Here is a 12,569-nt window from a genome sequence, read left to right on the forward strand (position 1 = left end):
GGGGACGCGGGTTCGTGCCCCGGTCCGGGAAGATCCCACATGCCGCGGAGCAGCTGGGCCCGTGAGCCATGGCCGCTGAGCCTGCGCGTCCGGAGCCTGCGCGTCCGGAGCCTGTGCTCTGCAGCAGGAGAGGCCACAGCAGTGAGAGGCCGTGTACCGCCAAAAAAAATAAATAAATAAAAAATAAAATAAAAATAAAATAAAATAAAATATTAAAAAAAAAAAAAAAACAAAAAACCTTACTGCTGCACCTACTATCTGGGGACCTTGAGCAGAGCCACCTCATTGTTCCGAGTCTTGGTTCCTTTCCATGTAGAACGGAGATAATGGTACCTCATAGGGTTGGTTGTAAATATGAAATGAAATAATATGTAAAGTATTCAATAATTGTAATAACTTCCAATTCATTTTTCATTCCTTACTAGTTAATAATAGGGTTAAATTTAAATATTTTAACACATGATCATTTCCACAATTGTGGAGTAATCATGTCATGATAGGAATGTATGCGGACAAATCTTACAGAGTTAGACTTTTAGATTACTCAAGTTTTGTTGGATCACATATGTTGAGGTAGGTGCCTAGATACAGAATTTGGTCATAATCCATACAAAACATGGACTGGGGGCAGTCAAGAGCCAGAAAATTAGTATCTAAACTCAACAGAAGTTGTCATTGAAGTATGGAGTAGGACTAGCCAACTCAAAGGAGAGTGCTTGGTGCAAAGGCTGTCTCATGCCCTCGGGGAGCAGCGGCTTTGATTTAAGGCTGAGAGAGTGGTCTTGTATCTTCAGGACCTTGGGCTCCTGAAAGGATACAGGCGACTTTGGGCTCAATCAGTTGCTTTGCCTGGCTTCTTATTTACTCAGGAATCCTATGGCTTAACTCCTGTGAAATCAGGGAATTAACATCATCATTCCTTCCAGGAGCTTTTTGTCTCATTATATGAATGGCCATAGATACTGAACAAGTGTAAACTACCCACACTTTCTTATACCTGGAGCTCCCACAGGGGTGTCCACATCACCAGAAGGTCTGGCAGCCTCGATATAAAGAACCTCATCTTTGCACCATATTGGAGAATCGTCATGGTGCCTGCCACAACCCTATCCAGTTCTGAGGAAACTTCCCCTCCTATAGCGCCTGCTAAAAGAACTGCACACAGGGAGCCATTTTATACCATGTGTCTCTCCTCTTTGTCCCACACTTCAGGTGACAGCTATGGGCACTTTATTCAAGGGCACCCTTTTAATAGGCTTCCTGATGACCCTGGACGTTGATACCAAAAAATAAGAATAATAACTGAGGCAAACAGCTAGTTCAAGACCTTTTTGGACTAGGAAATACTGAGAAACTGGGAGTCAGCTACGGGAGCAGAAATGGAAAGGACGCAGTGGAATACAAGCTATATAAACTAGTGTCGGGGCTATGAGGGAAGCAGAGATGCTGAGAACAAGCTCAAGGAGAGAGAAATCTGACCCCAGAGCTGTTGCGATGTTTCCTGATGGGTTCTCAGTTCCCGCTCCCATGAACTTCGAGATTGCTTTTTTATTTCCCCATTGTATATCCTCAGAATTATCTCCTTTCTTCAACTTTCATCCCTCCTTGCCCCTGATTACTTTGAGCTGACTTCCAAACCAAAAGAGCCTACCCAAAACAATGACAAGATGCTTCATCTTTCAGAGCCCCCATTTTGCCTTTGCCTTGAACAGAAGTGCATGCCAGGTCCAAGGTTGTAACAGAATTCTCCTTTGACTAAGTTAAAGGAGTCTCTGTACTAAATTTTACGAACAGGACTAGACCATCTTTCTCTTAATGTGGTACTTGCTATTATTGCCCATAATCCTTTCAAAGAGTGCTTTCTGCATTGGTGTATTTGTTGCCAACAAAACCTTTGGAATGTCAAGACCATGGAGCAAGACACAAGTGAATCATATCAAAAGAAATTTGCCAATATCCATCAACATCCCTTCTTACCACATGGAGTTTGTTGGTAACTTACCTAGAGGCAAACTCTAAGCTATCTGTTGCCTCTAGAGTTAGATGGAAGTCTCCCTACATAGTTCTGGAGGTTTGCATGACAAAGTTGAGTCTGTAAAGTCTCAAGCTCCAGAACCTATCAAGATCTGAATTCAAAGCTTCACTAACCCAGAAATACAGTCTAAGGCCAATGTTGGAATGGGACTCCTCTATTTCTGGTTGCTTGTCTGTCAGTACCAGAGAATTTTCCAACTCAGAAAGTAGCCAGGCAGTAGCATACATTCATACATTAGATATTTTGTAACATATACTATGCATACTATGGGTATACATAGTGTACCTGGGTATGCCTACAGTGAAGCCTTGTTTTTTTGTTTTGTTTTTAATTTTTTTATTGAAATATAGTTGATTTACAATGTGTTAATTTATGCTATACAGCAAAGTGATTCATATTTTTTCTTTTTTTGTATATATTCTTTTCCATTATGGTTTATCATAGAATATTGAGTATAGTTTCCTGTCCTATATAGTCGGACCTTGTTGTTTATCCATTCTGCACATAATAGTTTGCATCTGCTAACCCCAAATTCCCACTCCATCCCTCTCCCACCGCCACCCCTTGGCAACGACAAGTCTGTTCTCTATGTCTGTGAGTCTGTTTCTGTTTCATAGATATGTTAATTTGTGTCGTGTTTCAGATTCCACATATAAGTGATATCATATGGTACTTTCTCTTTCTCTTGGACTTCACTTAGTATGATAATCTCTAGTTCCATTCATGTTGCTGCAGATGGCATTATTTCGTTCTTTTTAATGGATGAGGAGTATTCCATTGTATATATGTACCACATCTTTATCCATTCATCTGTCGATGGACATTTAGGTTGCTTCCCCATCTCAGCTATTGTGGATAGTGCTGCTACAAACATAGGGGTGCATGTATCTTTTTGAATTATATTTGTGTCCAGAAGCCTTGTTTTTGAAAAACATATAGCATGAAAGGAATTCCCCCTGCCAGGCTGGGGAGGGGCATCCCTATACCACCCTTCCCCTCCATATTGGCTCCTAATCCTTTCCAGGGAGGTAGAGTTTGGGCCTAGATTCCTAATGTGTCCCTTGTTTGTTTTTTCTCTTCTTGCTTTGCTCTTCTTTTGCAATCTGTTGTTTAAAAGGTTTGATTTGTTTAAAGCTTTTTAAAACTCACTAAAAACAAAGCAGGAAATATGATAATGGATCATTAACTCAGAAACATGTTTCTAACTGATGTTGACATTTTATATATTATGTCTTACCAGTTTTCTGTCCATTACCATTTGCTGAAACTCCACTTGGGTTTTCATTGCATCAAAACTCTTTCCTTTAGTGAGCTTTGGCCAGGTTGCACTTTTGATCTTGTCTTTATTCAAACTTTTGATATTTTGTTCATCATGGATTCTTTTTGCATTAATTGTGACCTTTTTGAAAACACTGCATAAAAATATCACTCATCTTGATTACTGAGTTGTTTGAAACCCTGTGAATTTTGCACTCAAAAAGAGTGTCTCACTCCCATCACCCTAGATAACAACCAACCTCAAATCTTAGTGGCTTACAAGAAGAAAAATATTTATTTCTTCTTCATATTTCTTTGGGGTTACAGGTCAGCTTCAACTTTGATGGACTCAGATGGGCTGTGCTCAGCTTGGTTCTACGTGTCTTCCCTTTCCAGAACCCATGGAAGATAAAGGAGTGGCCTTTCTCTGGGGTATTCTCATGGTAGAGGGTGAGAAGAGGAAGGGTATTTTAATCATCTTGGGCTGCCATAGCAAAATACCATAAAATGGGTGGCTTAAACAATAGAAATTTATGTCTCACAATTCTGGAGGCTAGATGTCCAAGATCAGGTTGCCAGCATGGTCAACTTCTGGTGAGAGCTCTCTTCCTGGCTTACAGATGGCCACCATCTCACTGTGTCCCTGCATGGCAGAGAGAGAGTAAGCTCCAGTCTCCTCCTCTTCTTATAAGGACACTAATCCTATCATGAGAGCCCTGCTTTCATGACTTCATCTAAACTTAATTATTCCCAAAGGTCTCACCTCCAAATACCATCACATTGAGGGTTAGGGCTTCAGCATATAAATTTGGAGCGGGAGGGGGGGACACAAACATTCAGTCCATAGCAAAGGGGCGATTACTTCCACACACTGGGATGAATTGTGCCCTAGATTTTAGTTTAGTTTAGTTTAGTTTAGTTTGAAGGTTGATTTTTTTTTGTTTTTTTTTTATTTCTTTATTTTATTTGGCTGCATTGAGTCTTAGTTACGGCCCACGGGATCTTCATTGCAGCACGTGGGATCTTTCGTTACGGCACATGGGCTCTCGTGATGCACAGGCTCCAGAGCATGCGGGCTCAGTAGTTGTGGCACACAGGCTTACTTGCTACGCAGCACGTGGGATCTTAGTTCCCCCACCAGGAATCGAACCCGCGTCCCCTGCATTGGAAGGTGGATTCTTTTTTTTTTTTTTTTAATTTATTTGTTTTTGGTTGTGTTGGGTCTTTGTTGCTATGTGCGGGCTTTCTCTAGTTGTGGTGAGCGGGGGCTACTCCTCGTTGCAGTGCGCTGGCTTCTCATTACAGTGGCTTCTCTTGTTGCAGAGCATGGGCTCTAAGCGCGTGGGCTTCAGTAGTTGTGGCATGTGGGCTCAGTAGTTGTGCCTTGCACGCTCTAGAGTGCAGGCTCAGTAGTTGTGGCACACGGGCTTAGTTGCTCTGCAGCATGTGGGATCTTCCCAGACCAGGGCTTGAACCTGTGTCCCCTGCATTAGCAGGAGGATTCTTAACCATTGTGCCACCAAGGAAGACCCTGGAAGGTGGATTCTTAATCACTGGGGCACTAGGGAAGTCCCCTGCCCTACATTTTGAAACTTCTGCCCAGAGCTGAAATCCTGTCACTCTGCTCATGTTCCATTGGTCAGAGCAGTCATAGGACCAAGCCTGAAGTCAGGGAGGGTGGGGAGGAGGGAGGAGTATATCAACACATTTTGCCTCCCAAAAGAGAGAAAAAATGGGGGAGAACAGTTCAATTTACTGCAATCTATTTAGCTAAAACCTGAACTCTGGGATATATAGTGTTGAGTCCTGGGGCCTGTTCAACCATTCCAGTTCTACTCTCCTGAGCACATTATAGGATTGTACTCACTGCCCCCACTTGAAGGTTTACTTTGGTCAGTGACGTGTAGTAGAGGTGATGTTTCACTTCCAGGTAGAAGCTTTAAGAGACAATGCACAACTGACCTTGTTACCTTTTTCTACCTCAGCAGTTATGAAAGCCTTTGTCAAGATGAACCTCAGTCAGACGGTGTCCCCGAGTGAGCAGAAACCCCCTGACAACCAAAGGAACATGGAGAACAAAATAGATCAACTTTTGTTATGTTAAGCTGCTGAGATTTGAGGGTTGTTTGTTGTAGAAGCATAACCTAGCCCATCCTGACTAGTACATTTGGCTTTCACTGATGGTTCCCCTTCTTATAGTCTGACATATGCATTGCTATGAAACAAAAGATAATCACTCTTCCCTCATAGGTTAGACCAGTCCTTCTAAATCTAGTGGGTGAAAGTCTGGTAAGAAACAGGAGACTTACATATTCTCAAAGTAATTACAAGGGGAAAAAATAGTAGTTTATAGTTGAGAAACCTGATAAACAGCAACTTAACCAAGTGATCATATTTATATTATCAGTAACAGGAGAAATAAATATCATGTGCTTCCTGAAAGGATGCATTGAGGACATATCATTTCTGCAGTAGTCCTGGTAAAAATGTATCCCCAGAATCTAATCCTGAAGAAACATTAAAAAGAACCAAATTGAGAGACATTGTTCAAAACAGTAAAAGATCAAGAGTAGCCAAGGCAAGAATGAATAAGAAGTGAAAGGTATGCAAACTTATGTGACATAGGGACATTGTAGATCATTGGAAACAATGTACTTTTCAATAAGTAGTTTTGGGATGACTATCCCCATGGGAAAAAATGAAATTAAACTATATCTCACAGCATATGCAAAAATAAATTCCAGGTGGATTAAAGATGAAAGTATGAAAAAGCAAAATTATTAACCAATACATACTCTTTAGAAATATAGGAAAAATAACTTTCTAAATTCAGGAAAGGGAAGGATTCATCTAAAATGATACAATAAACAGAAGCCATTTCTTTTAAAGTTGATAAATTTTACAGTTATCAAAAGGCACCATAAGGAGAGGACAAAAGAAAATCTACAAATAGAAGTTATATGTAGTGAATAATATAACTGACAAAGGATTGGGATTTAGAATATATGAATAACTGTGATTCAAAAGAAAAAAAAATCTAATAGAAAAATGGGCAAAGAAATGGTATTAGCCCCAAAGAAAAAGATAAATGGCCCATAAATCTCATTAGTAATCAGGTCTTGCAATGCTTGACAGACCTACATGTCCTGCCCGAAAGTTCACCATGATTACCTGGAAGAGCTGGACTCAGACACAGAAAGTTGGGCTCCAGAGCTTACGCTCAACCACGATACCCTACCTGGGTCCTACAAATCCACAATCTTGAAATCTGTTTTTTATTTAAGTGAACTAAGTGATGCAAATTCAAAAAAGGAGCAACTTTTGGATTAGACTAGAAAGAAAACTCTAAGCTGAATGTTTGCTATATTTATGGAGTAAAAGGGTAAGTTTTTCATGTTTAGAGGAGTCTTCCTCCATCCCAAAGTCATGTCTTTGATGCGAATAAAAACAGGACCAATTGTTCTTTTTTATAGATAAAAAAAAAAATGGAAGTAATTGGCAGGAAGACCCAGGATGGACACAGCCAATTAAAATTGACAGCACCTACAGGTAATTATGAGAAGTCTCTTAGAAACACTATAGTGTTAGAGATTCAAATCCATTCAAAAAAGTGTGAAATGCCAGATGTTGTAATTATACATCAAATCCATTAACCCCATCTTTTCTGAATACTTGGTAGCTTTGGTTTTCCATTGTTTAGTTGCTCAGTGATTGACTTACAGCATGATCAGCATGTCTGTGATAAATGGTTGAACTCTTACCCACTTGAAGCAGCAGAGGGCCTGTATTCATTCACTCATTCACCCTACATTTAGATGTCATCTCCTGACATTTATAAGTCACTTAAATGCTTACAGCCTCTTAGAAAACATGTACAAATTAACTAGAGCTGGCAGCATGACAAACAGAAAATGCGCTGACAAGGGATTCCAAGGACATTGATTTTGAGACCTAGCTCTACCAATATCTAGTTACTTTTCTGGAATAAGTAACTCAATCTCTTTGACTCTCAGCTTTCTTATCTGTAAAATGGGAGTGAAGACTGCGCACCCAAGGCAGATGATAACAGGATGAAAAGGTAAAGAATCAGAAAAGCTTGAGGTGAGGTGAAACTCAGGATGTCTTCAGTTAAGCAAGGCCAAGTTCTTAATACTAGCTGTACGTTAGGATTACCTGAGGAAAATTTAAACTACCCACCTTTGTGATTCTGTTCAGTAGTCTGGGGTGGGGCTCAGGCATTGATATTCTGATGCCATTGTTCTCAAACTTTAGCAAACATCAGAATCACCTGAAGAGTTTGGGAAAACACCCCCAGAGTTTCTGATTCAGTAGGTCTGGGAGAGGGCTGAGAATTTGCATTTCTAACAGTTTCCCAGGCGATGAGGTTGCTGGGTTCCTACCCACTTGAAGAACCACTCAAAGTGTGTGTAGGAAGGATTAGTAGAAAATGCCAGAAGGGCATTTGAGGGCATATGCTTTTTTCTCTTATTAAATGAGGAACGTAATATGTCATCACCCTGAAATTCTTCTTTATTTTGTTAAGCATGTGCAGAGGGTTTCTCTTATAAAATACATGTGTTGTGGAATTGACATTAGAGATTGCTCCCCCAGCAGGAAAGCTGACAAGTGAAAGACTTTTCTCACTGTATACATTTTGGTATTGCATAAATTTTTCATCATATGCAATTATTTCCAAATGAATAAACAAACGAATTAATTAAAAGTAAATCCAACAAAACCTTACCTCAACTTAATGAGTAACAAAAATAATAGAGGAACCATGCTCCCTGACCTAGGACTATACTACAAAGCTACAGTAATCAAAACAGTGTGGTACTAGCACAAAATCAGACATATAGATCAATGGAATAGGATAAACAGTGCAGAAATAAACTCATGCACTTATGGTCAATTAATCTATGACAAAGGAGCCAAAAATATACAATGGAGAAAAGACAGCCTCTTCGATAAGTGATTCTGGGAAAACTGGACAGCTACAGGTAAAAGAATGAAATTAGAATACTCTCTAACACCACATACAAAAATAAACTCAAAATGGATTAAAGACCTAAATATAAGACAAGATACTATAAAATTCCAAGAGGAAAACATGGGCAGAACACTCTTTGACATAAATCACAGCAATATTTTTTTGTATCCACCTCCTAAAGCAAAGGAAACAAAAGCAAAAATAAACAAATGGGACCTTATTAAACTTAAATGCTTTTGCACAGCAAGGGAAACCATAAACATAATGAAATTACAACCTACGGACTGGGAGAAAATATTTGCAAATGATGCTACCAACAAGAGCTTAATTTCCAAAATATACAAACAGCTCATACAGCTTAATATCAAAAAAAAAAATCAAAAAATGGGCAGGAGACCTAAATAGACATTTCTCCAAAGAAGGCATACAGATGGCCAACAGGCACATGAAAAGATGCTCAATATCACTGATTATGAGAGAAATGCAAATCAAAACTACAGTGAGGTATCACCTCACACCAGTCAGAATGGCCATCATTAAAGTCTACAAATAACAAATGCTGGAGAGGGTGTGGAGAAAAGGGAACCCTCCTACACTGTTAGTGAGAATGTAAATTGGTGCAGCCACTATGGAGAACAGTATGAAGGTTCCTTAAAAAACTAAAAATAGAGTTACATATGATCCTGCAATTCCACTGCTGGGCATATATCCAGCGAAAACTCTAATTTGAAAAGATACATGCACCCTAATGTTCATAGCAGCACTATTTGCAATAACCAGGACATGGAAGCAACTTAAATATCCATTGACAAATGAATAGATAAAGATGTGGTATACACACACACACACACACACACACACACACACACACACACACACAATGGAATATTACTCAGCCATAAAAAGGAAGTGAAATAGTGTCATTTGCAGCAACATGGATGGACCTAGAGATTATCATATTGAGTGAAGTAAGACAGAGAAAGACAAATATCATATGTGATATCATATGATATCACAAAAAATGATACAAATGAATTTATTTACAAAAGATGTAGACTCATAGAAAACAGATTTATGGTTACCAAAGGGGAAAGAGGGGAGGGAGGGATAAATTAGTTTGGGATTAACATATACACACTACTATGTATAAAATAGGTAAACAACAAGGATGTACTTTATAGCACAGAGAATTATATTCAATATCTTCTAATAACCTATAATGAAAAAGAATCTGAAAAAGAATACACACACACATATCTGAATCACTTCTCTATATACCTGAAACTAACCCAACATTGTAAATTAACTATATTTCAATTATAAAAAATAGAGAAACCCTCTGAATATATTATGGATGACTATCATCTTCCCCATATTGGGGTTCCCCAATATTCCTTGCATTGCACTAAAATTCATTTAAGCAATTATAAGAGATTTTTTTTAAGGAGGGAAAAAAGGAGGAATGGTAGGAAGGAGTGGAGGGATAAATGGAAAGGAAAGGAAAGGAAAGAAACATGGGCTGATATAATAAATTTTGTGATTTGGGCTTAGTCAACTTCACTTTCAGGAGGAAAAAATCACTTCAGAGAACTAGATAAATATCAGGATTAAAAGGTACAGAATAAATGGAATATAAGTAAATACATCAAGGTCAAGGGTAAATTATCAATTGATAACACTTTAAAATACCTTATTGAGGGGATTTCCATGTCATAAAGACTTAGCCTTGTTTGTTTTCCTTTTTTCTATCACCTACTATCTGTATCTATCTGCCTGTGACAGTTGGATTAGACGGTAGACAGGAAAATAGATAATAGATAGATAAAATATGTTCATTATGAATCTTTACATGTTATATGTATTTGGGGAAGTTTAGGTTACAAAAGTAGAAATAGAGAAACATTTTATCAATAATTACAGTATGCAGTGGAAAGTGAATTACTTTCACGGTGCAAGTTTAGGCTTTGGCCAGAAGAGGGCGATCTAAAACCACAAATAGCATCATGGTTTTTCTGACTGCTTCGGATATTTCTGAGCTAAGGAGCCTTAGGAGACTCTGGGACTGGATAAAGGAGGGCTGTTGGTATTTGGACAAATAAGTCTTTGGAGTGAGCGACTGTATCCCACACTGAAGCTTCGGAACCACTGAGCAGAACACCCAGCCACCAGTGCCCAGGCATGATTATCTGTCAAGTCCCTTTCCTTTACAACCTAAAAATTAAGATTATATCCTTATTGTTAGAAGCATTCCATTCTTTTTACGTGAAATGATTAGAATCTAGAATGTGTTCATTTAATGAAAAATGGGTTTGTGTTATTGAAGTCTGACTGTACAATCAGAAATCTAAAGAGTAGGAAATTTTTGTCAAAAATCAGTGTTCAAGGGCTTCCCTGGTGGCACAGTGGTTGAGAATCTGCCTGCTAATGCAGGGGACATGGGTTCGAGCCCTGGTCTGGGAGGATCCCACATGCCACGGAGCAGCTAGGCCCGTGGGCCACAACTACTGAGCCTCCGTTTCTGGAGCTTGTGCTCCGCAGCAAGAGAGGCCACGATAGTGAGAGGCCCACGCACCGCGATGAAGAGTGGCCTCCGCTTGCCACAACTAGAGAAAGCCCTGGCACAGAAACGAAGACCCAACACAGCAAAAGTAAATAAATTAATTAATAAACTCCTACCCCCAACATCTTCTAAAAAAAAAAAAAAAATCAGTGTTCAAGTTTCTCAGAACTTTAGTAGTTTTTCATTCTTTTTAATGTGAAAAGACAAATATGATTACTTATATTTTATTAAATGTAATAAATTTATTAGTTCCTCATAAATTTCACTTAAGTTTACTTAAATTGAATAAATCCTACTTAAATAACCATCAAGGCCTATCGGGGTCCAATTATGTTTTCACATGCAGCATGTCCTGTGCAAATGGGGACTGTCTCCTATATTGTTTTACATTTTCCAGACAATTCAAGGAAGAGGAAAGACAAATGGCCAATAAACATATGTAAACATGTTCATCCTTGCCAGTAATCAGGGAAATGCAAATTGAAATAAAAAGGAGACAGCATTTTAGACTCATCATATTGGCAAAAATTTTAATGTAAAATTTGAGTTTGTTGGAAAATGGGTACCTTCATGCGCTGCTGGAAGAGTTTAAACTGGTAAAACCACATTGGAGAGCAATTTAGCACATATAATAAAGTTAACGATGCATATACCCTGCAATCCGGCAATTCTATTCCCTAAGTTGAAAACCTGGCTGCACATTTAAACTCATTATCCCAGTGGGCTATCAACCCATCAACCTATAAGAAACTTGCACGTGTGCATTGGGAAACAAATTCAAAAATATTCATAGCAACATTATTTATAACAGCAAAAAATTGTCCAACAGCATAAATGTCCATCAACAGGAGAACAGAGAAATAAAATATGGTGTAGTCATTCAGTAGAAAACTAATGAAACTGCACAGACTACAGGAACCTGCAGCTACAGGATTGCACTTCTTAAATGTAATTTTAAGAGGCAGTCGGCAAAGAACACATGCAATGGAATTCTACATCACAGCCAAAGTCCTCCCATAGCTGCTCTCCCAAGCAAAAGGCTGCATTCCAGATCTGGCCTGGTACGGAATGGTGAGTTTGCTCCCTCTGCTTAATTGGGACATCCCTCTACTCCTGTCCTCAGAAGTTGGCACTCCTGGTTCTTGGGCCTTTGGACTCAGATTGGGACTTAAATCATTTGCTCCTTTGGTCCTCAGGCCATTGGGTTTGGACTAGAACCATACCATGGCTTTCCTGGGTCTCCAGCTTGCAGACAGCACATCATGGGCCTTCTCAGCCTTCATAATCACATGAGCTGATCCTTCATAATAAGTACCTTTTAATACACATACTTTGGCTCTGTTTCTTTGGAGAACCCTAACTAATACAAGGACCAAGTATTTCAGAATCTGCCAGATTTAGGCGTGCCTTCCCCTGCAGAGCCACTTTATTTTGATGTTTTTCAATTACAATTAGATAGAAATTAAGGGACACGAAAAGGCAGAGACTAGCCCAAAGTCTTTAGCTTCTTTTTATTTCTTGAAACAAGACCACCAAGAATCCTGGATATTCCTGGCTCTCCCTCGCCCTCTGCCTTCAATAATATAAATGGCCCAGGGCTCAGAACTGGCTCCATTCACGGGTCTTTGGGGGCAGATGAGACAGGGGCCATCTTCTACCTGCCCCTGAGTTTCTGTCCACACAAGTGGGTGACCACTGAAAAGAGAGCAAAGTGTTTTGGGGGGAAG

Source organism: Delphinus delphis, chromosome 11 (assembly GCF_949987515.2).
Source record: "Delphinus delphis chromosome 11, mDelDel1.2, whole genome shotgun sequence".
Taxonomy (NCBI): domain Eukaryota; kingdom Metazoa; phylum Chordata; class Mammalia; order Artiodactyla; family Delphinidae; genus Delphinus; species Delphinus delphis.